The 7,430-nt window shown below is 52.6% G+C and overlaps 1 protein-coding gene across 1 annotated transcript in view; it reads right to left on the reverse strand.

Moving 5' to 3' along the window:
- CTDSPL2 (CTD small phosphatase like 2) overlaps positions 1 to 7,218 on the reverse strand; it is a 32,101-nt gene extending 24,883 nt beyond the window's left edge. The window contains exon 1 of the mRNA XM_059858792.1: positions 7,110 to 7,218. The gene's annotated coding sequence lies outside the window, so the exon portion shown is untranslated. The remainder of the gene's footprint in view (positions 1 to 7,109) is intronic.
- Positions 7,219 to 7,430: the final 212 nt, after the last annotated feature.

Genomic DNA, 7,430 nt, shown 5'->3' on the forward strand with positions numbered 1-7,430 from the left:
ATGTTAATTGACTTAGGATATTTCTATATTAACTATTAATCTTTGAGATGGAACATTATCAAACCTTCTCAGGTATATAATAAACCAATCTACTATCAAAAGAGAATTATCTTCAAATAAGTCCAACAGGGTAATTACACCTAACAATTAAGTCTGACAACTCTTCACCTGAACCTCTGCAGCCCATTTTTCCAACCAAGCTCCCAAAAACCTTTCTCTTTAAAGTACCAATGAGCTTCCTAGTCCCTAAGCAACACAAAAGTAAAGGACTCTAAACCCAGTAATTACAGCTGTTTAGGAATATTATTTTAGCTATAATGAAGTCCTCAAAAGTTTCTTCTTTAAGGTCATAAAAGCATCAAGATTACACTAACTTTATTTTCTCCTGTAATCTGTGTAATTTCTGGCCTGATAAGCAAAATAAACAAGCTTTTCCAATTGTATTTAAATTGAATTAACTACAACTGCTTGGTCTTGACACAGCTCAAGGTGTCAGACAAACTGAGGTAGGTAAATCAATCAAATATACCGCAGTTAAATCCCACACTCACAATCCCTGCAAGTACCTTGAACATTCTTGTAAATATTCCTGCTATTTATTAAACACTTCCTTTACTTTTTGCATACTGTTTTCCCCCTCTGAAAACAAACCTTAAACCTCCAGTTCACACTGTGCCTTGCTTTGGCAAGCCCCAGCCCAGAGCTGCTGCCCACAGAGCCCACAAGGAGCTGTGTATTCCTGTCTGACTCCCTCTCTGAGCTCCTGACCATGGCCCATGGGTTCCCAGCTGCTCCCACAGCTGGGGCTGGGCACAGCCCACACTGCCAGGACCAGGACTCAGCCCTCACCGGCAGGACTCCCCTGCCAGCCGATGGAGCTGGGTGCCAGGCATCACCCAGCAGCCCAGAGCATTGCTCCACACAAAGAGAAGCCTCCTGGCCCTCAGTGAGCTCCCCTGGGATGGTAAAATGAGAGAGGCCTCCAGGATGGGGAGGAACGAGGAGCGGCTCAGGCGCAGGCACATCCTCTGGAAGGGAATGGGGGATGAAGCAAGGACACAGGACAGGTGCCAGCTGTCACCTGGGGCCAGGGGACCCCTCCTCCCTGGGCAGTGCACACTCCACACTAGCAGTGCGTGCATGTGAACTGGAGAAGGGCAAGCCTGCAGGGAGCTACAGCAGGCTGAGTGCAACCCCAGCCAGGGTCAGAAACACACACAGACACACTCACACTCACACACTCACACACACTCACACTCACACACAGACACTCACACACACACACACACTCACACACAGACACTCACACACACACACACACACACTCACACACAGACACACTCACACACACACACACACTCACACACACTCTCACACACACACACTCACACACACTCACACACTCACACACACACACACACACTCACACACACTCACACACACACTCACACATACACTCACACACACACTCACACACACTCACACTCACTCACACACACACACACACTCACACACACACACACACACACACACACACACACTCACACACACTCACTCACACACACACACACACTCTCACACTCACACACACACACTCACACACACACACTCACACACACACACTCACACACACTCACTCACACACACACACACTCTCACACTCACACACACACACTCACACACACACACACACACACACACACACACACACACACACACACACTCACACTCACACACTGCAGCCCCTCGTGCTGAGCACAGCACACACAGCACCCCCGGAGCTCTGCCCAGCCTAGGGAGACCTGTGCTCGGCTGGCTCTAAGCAGCCTTCCCAGGCAGCCCCAGCTGTCAGAAGAGGGAAGGGAAGGGAAGGGGAACGCTGCCTCTCCCCAGCCAGCCAGGCTGAGAGGCTCCCGGAGGGCACGGGCAGCCAGGGAACCCGTGTGGGGCTGCCCTCCAACCAGGCTGCTGCTGTGGGGCCAGGGAAGCCCTTGTGGTACAGCCTCAGCCTTAGACTGAATTACCTCCCTTCCACTAATTAGCACCTCCTAAAGTACAGGGTAAATCAAAGCAGTCATGGGTTAGAATGGCCCAGGGTAAACCGAGCTATGATTTAGACTGAACTGGTGCAGCACAGGCCAAACTGCTCAGAACAACTGCTCTGATTTGATCAGAGTTCCTGCTACTTTATTAACTGAAATTAGCTATTCCCAAACACAGCCTAAATAAGGACAGGATCCTTCCCTTCCCTGGGAGGCTTTGAGGATGCTAATGAGCCCTGCAGCATCAGCTGCCTGGCCCTATTCTGCTGCTAACAACACTCTTGTTTATACATATAAGGTAATTAATTTACAGGTAAGTTCTAATCCAAACGCTTTAGAGTCCTAGATTCTTTTCTCCTACTTACACCTGGAATATTGCCAGCGACTAGCAGGATGTATTTTTTGTAACTATGCTCCTTTAAGTAAGTATCCATAGATTATTTTCCAGATGCTGTGGAGTTAACAGGTCCTTTTAGATAAAGTTATTTCCATGACAGTATGATACTCAAAATTATACTGCTACACTAAATACTATGGGCACAGAACTAGAGGTGTTTCATGCATCCTAACTAGACTCCTCACCCACCAAAAATGAATTCTGAATTCAGACAGATTAGGACTGTTAGGGATAACTTCTATTTCCATCATGTCTTTTCTATGTATCTCCAGGAAAAGCACCACTTGGTGGGCAGTGGATCCTTGCTGGATCTAATGCAGCACAGGCACCTCCTAAATGTTGGCTTTGGGGTTATTTTTAGCAGGACACACAGAAATCTGACTGATGGGGCTGCACTCTGAAAGCTTCCCCCGTGGGGAGCTGTACTTTGAATGTCCCAACAGAGCAGAGATCAATGCGCTGCTGAGTTAATCCTGCCCACCAGCAGCTGCTCAACTCCTTCCCCTGGGCTTGGCCACAGATCCTGGGATTACCAAAACACTGCCCCATCAGACAGGGAAACTGAGGCAGCAAAGGCTGTATCTCCTCAGATCCCACATGCACCCACAGTGCTGGCAGAGGTGGAAGTGCACTGTAGGCTGTGTTCAACCCCCTGTTTTCTTACAGCAGATTGTCCTGACAAGGGTTTTCCTTGGATCACAGGATATGATGAGAGAACTTATCATTTAAGAAGTTAAGAGCACCTTAATCAAAGTAATTACTGAAACTGATCTGATTGGGAAGTAATTTATTTAGAAAAAGTTAGGACTGCCAACTGGGAAGCTCCGACCCAACCCCCGAGCTGATTGCTTTAGATGTGGATGACTTCCCACTTAATTTTTCAAGTGCTATTGAAAATGTCTTCATCTGTGAATGTCAAATATTTATTTTTCTAAAACACTAAATAATGGCCATCTAGGCATCTCAACATGTAAACAACATGTTAGATAGGCTTTCAAGCACCTGGCTGTATGTGAGTTTCTCTGAAGCAATCAGATCTGCACCTCACTGCAGCTCCGTAGCACTCCAGGGAATTCCCCTGGGATGGAGCTCTCGTAGGGCTGGCACTGCCACATCCTGCCTGGGAGAGCTCCTCTTAAACCAGCTGCTGAGAGCTTGTTCTTCCCTCCCAGGATCCCAGCAATGATTCCATTTGAACAGTCTGCCCCCTGAAAATCACAACCCTTCATGGATTTGATTAATCAACTCTGCACTTGTGGTGCGTATTTGCATTTTCTGAAGATTTGGTTGGGATGTACAAACACCAAATCACAGATTCATAGAATGGTGTGGGTTAGGAGGGACCTTAAAGCTGATTCTGTTCCACCCCTGCCACGGCACGGACACCTTCCACTGTCCCAGGCTGCTCCCAGCCCCAGTGTCCAGCCTGGCCCTGGGCACTGCCAGGGATCCAGGGGCAGCCCCAGCTGCTCTGGGCACCTGTGCCAGGGCCTCATCCCCTCACAGCCAGGAATTCCTTCCCAGTATCCCACCCATCCCTGCCCTCTGGCAGTGGGAAGCCATTCCCTGTGTCCTGTCCCTCCAGACCCTTGTAAAGGGTCTCACTCCATCTTTCTTGCCAGCTCATGAGATCACCCTGAAGGTTCTCTTCTCCAGGCTGAACAATCCCAGTTCTGCCAGGCTTCCCTCACAGCAGAGCTGCTCCATCCCCCTGATCACCCTGGTGGGTCTCCTCTGGACCCAGCCCAACAGGTCCGTGTCCCTCCTGTGCTGGCAACCCCAGAGCTGGGAGCAGCACCCCAGGAACAACAGAGAAAAACCAGTCTCCTCTTTAAAATGTACAGGAGCTGGTGACAGCGATTCAGGGGCCAGCAAAAGAAGGGATTTCATTCAGACTTGGTCCTTTGCTTTCTGGACTCCAAGAAGTAAGGATCACCACATCTGATCTACTGTGAGTGAAGAATGAGAAAGGCACTTGTGGAGAGGAACACTCCTGAGCAATTACGGAATAAGGACGCAGTCAGAGGGAGCCTGGGCGAGGGGCAGCCTTTAAACCTGGGATAATCTCAGGGGTCCTGCACTGACACCACCAAAGTCCAAAGCCCAGCACACATCAGAACTGGCTTCCCTAGGGAGACCAGGCTGAAAGCACACGGATTTCAGGGGCACAACTTGGACGGGGCACAGCTGCACACCCATACCTGGAAAAGGCACTTTTAGGGTTGTATGATTCCTTATCCAGCTGTGATCCTGAAATGATCACGATGATGCTTTGGAACGCCAAGGCACTGTCCCAAAAGGGCAAGAAGTCTCAAGCTCCTCTCAGAGCACACACATGACTAGAAATACACAGGAATTTTAAATTTATGTCAAATTCCAGCCCTACTTCACGCATCCTGCTTTTACAGACTCCCAGAATGGCTGAGGTAGGAAGGGAACTCTGGAGTTTCTCTTGTGCAATCCCCCTGCTCAAGCTTTTCTTGCAAGTTCTTGCCAAAATAGTTCAGCCTGACTTTCAGAATGGTTTTTACAAAAATGTGCAAGTGCCCCAAGTTGTTCTTCCCCTCACACCTGTGGAAAAGCTTCTTCCACAGGAATGAAATATGTGCACAGAAATCTGTCAAAAGAGCATATGTGATTCCCAAAGTCTCCTGCAAACATGATTTCTGTTGGTGTCAACCTCACGGCATTACAAGAGATCAAAGAAGAGCCAATACAGTATGGAAAAACTTGGGAAGGTGAAGTCTCAGTTTCCTTTTGAATTCTGACAACTTTTTCTGGTTTTTTAACTGCTTAATGCTACCGAGCCTCTGACAGCATCACATCCTTGAGCTGGGGAATCACCACCCTGGAAGGGGTGCAAGGCTGGGGATGGAAAGCCACCTTTCAATTATGAAATGCAAGCACGGCCCCAGCATACATGGAATGTTTACATCTTTAGAAAAACGATCCAACTGTCCCATTCAATCTCCAGGGCAGACTGACAGGGGAATTTTTCTTTAATAAAGAACTTTGATGGAACAGGAATGTCAGCTTTGGTGCACACTGCACTGACTGGAACAGGATCAAAACTAAGTTCCACACGATGTTTTCAGGGGAAAAGAGGAGAATGTTTCATGGAATTTAAGTCGGGATTTGGCTTGCATCCTAGAACATATATCTTGTTATGAAAACTGCTGAAACACTTTTAAGTGGGCAAGCCATAAGTGTCCTTGGAGCTATCCAGTCAACTGGAAGTCACACAGGCAGAACCTCCTAAAGTAGAAAAGCCTGAAATTGGGAGGGGGGGTGAGGGAGGGGCAAGTAATCTTGGAATCCTATCTGTTATCCAGAACGGCTCCCTTGTGCCTACAGCATGAAGTAGTTACAACTTGTTTTCTGCTATTGTCACAGATCCAGGACGTTACTCTGGCTAAATCATAATCTCTTCCTGCCTCAGTTCATCCATGTGCAAACCTGGCTCGCTAACTCTTACCTTAATGTGTCATGGGGCTTAATTAATAACACTTAGGTCTTTTAAGTCCTCTACAAACATTAACTACTTCTTGTAACAACTCTCCAAGGTATTATTATCCCCATTTTACTCATGGAGAAACGGCAAAAGAGGTTGTCACTTGCCCAAGGCAACAGAGTAATAGTTATACTTAGAGATCCTCTTCGCGGGCTACTCTAACAGTGGAAACATATCAACAAAGGCAAAGACAATAACGACAAACTCGAAGTTACTTTTAAAAGTGCACCATAAGCATCTGGAAGACGATGGAAAATCCCTCCCAGAAACAATAGGCTTGGGACCAGAAAAAGCATCACAACTGTCACCACAGAGAACGAAGAGCCCTGGGCAGACCCAGGCTTGAGCTCACCCAAACAGCCTCACACAAACAGCCAGACCTGTCCTCTCGAGCGCTCTTAAGTACCATAAAATTGAGCAACAGGCTCGTACAGTGCTCTCCAGTAACACCGAGCGAGCAGATAATCAATGTGGTATGCAGCATGCTAATTCCTTCCGCCGCGTTCCCAGCAGGGACCGGGAATGCCAATAACGGCCCTGGACGGCGGGGGTCCCGCACGGTGCCGGCGCGGCCGCCGCCCCCACCGGTGACGGCGACAAAGTTGGTATCCCCCGCGCCCCGCCGCGCTGACATCCCCGGAGCTGGGCAGCGCGGAGCCCGGCACCCGCCGGGGCGGCCGCCCCCGCCGAGCCCGTCCCGCTGCCCCCGGGGCCGCTGACAGGCGCGTCCGGCGCTGCCGCCCCGGCGGCGACAACACCGCCAGCAACAGGCGCGTCCTGCGCGGGACCCGCGCGGGCACGGCCCGCGATGCGCCCGCAGCGCTGCGGCTCCGGCCCGGCCCCGGGGCGCGGGACGGGCCGGGCGGGCGGGACCCGCCGCAGGCCTCGGCCTGGAGGGGCGGGCGGGGGGTGTCAGGCGGGGTGACACCGCTCCGCCGCTCCCCGCGGCAGGGCCGGCCCGCCAGGGCTGCGGCCGGGGCTCGCCCGGGGCTCCGCGGCGGCCGCGGGGGGCGAGCGGGGGGGAAGCGGCGCGTCCGCGGGCAGCGGGCCCGCCGCGGGCAGGCCCCGAGGGGACATCCCACCGGTCACTCGGAGCGGCCACCCCGCGCCCCCACCTGATCCCGGGCTGGGACCCGCGCGGGTCCGCCGCGTCACTCACCTGCGGGAGCGGGGGCCGGGGAGCGGCGCCGCGGGGCCGCGCTGCGGGCGGGTGGGCGGCCGGACGGGCGGAGGGGGCAGGCGGCGGCGGCGGGTCCGCGCTCCGGGCGCTCGGCGCTCAGCGCTCAGTCGCCATTTCCCGCCTACCGACCCGCTGCACCGCACCGAGGGACCCGGATGGCAGCGGGGCCGCCGCGCAGGCGCGCCCGGCCGGGGGAGGGGGCCGGGCCGGGGCAGGCCGGGAAGGAGGGAACGGGGCCTGGCGCGGCGGCGGCGCCGGAGCCGGCGGCAGCGGGACCGAGAGCAGCGCCCAGCGCTCGCG

This window comes from Haemorhous mexicanus, chromosome 13 (genome assembly GCF_027477595.1).
Source record: "Haemorhous mexicanus isolate bHaeMex1 chromosome 13, bHaeMex1.pri, whole genome shotgun sequence".
Classification (NCBI taxonomy): Eukaryota; Metazoa; Chordata; class Aves; order Passeriformes; family Fringillidae; genus Haemorhous; species Haemorhous mexicanus.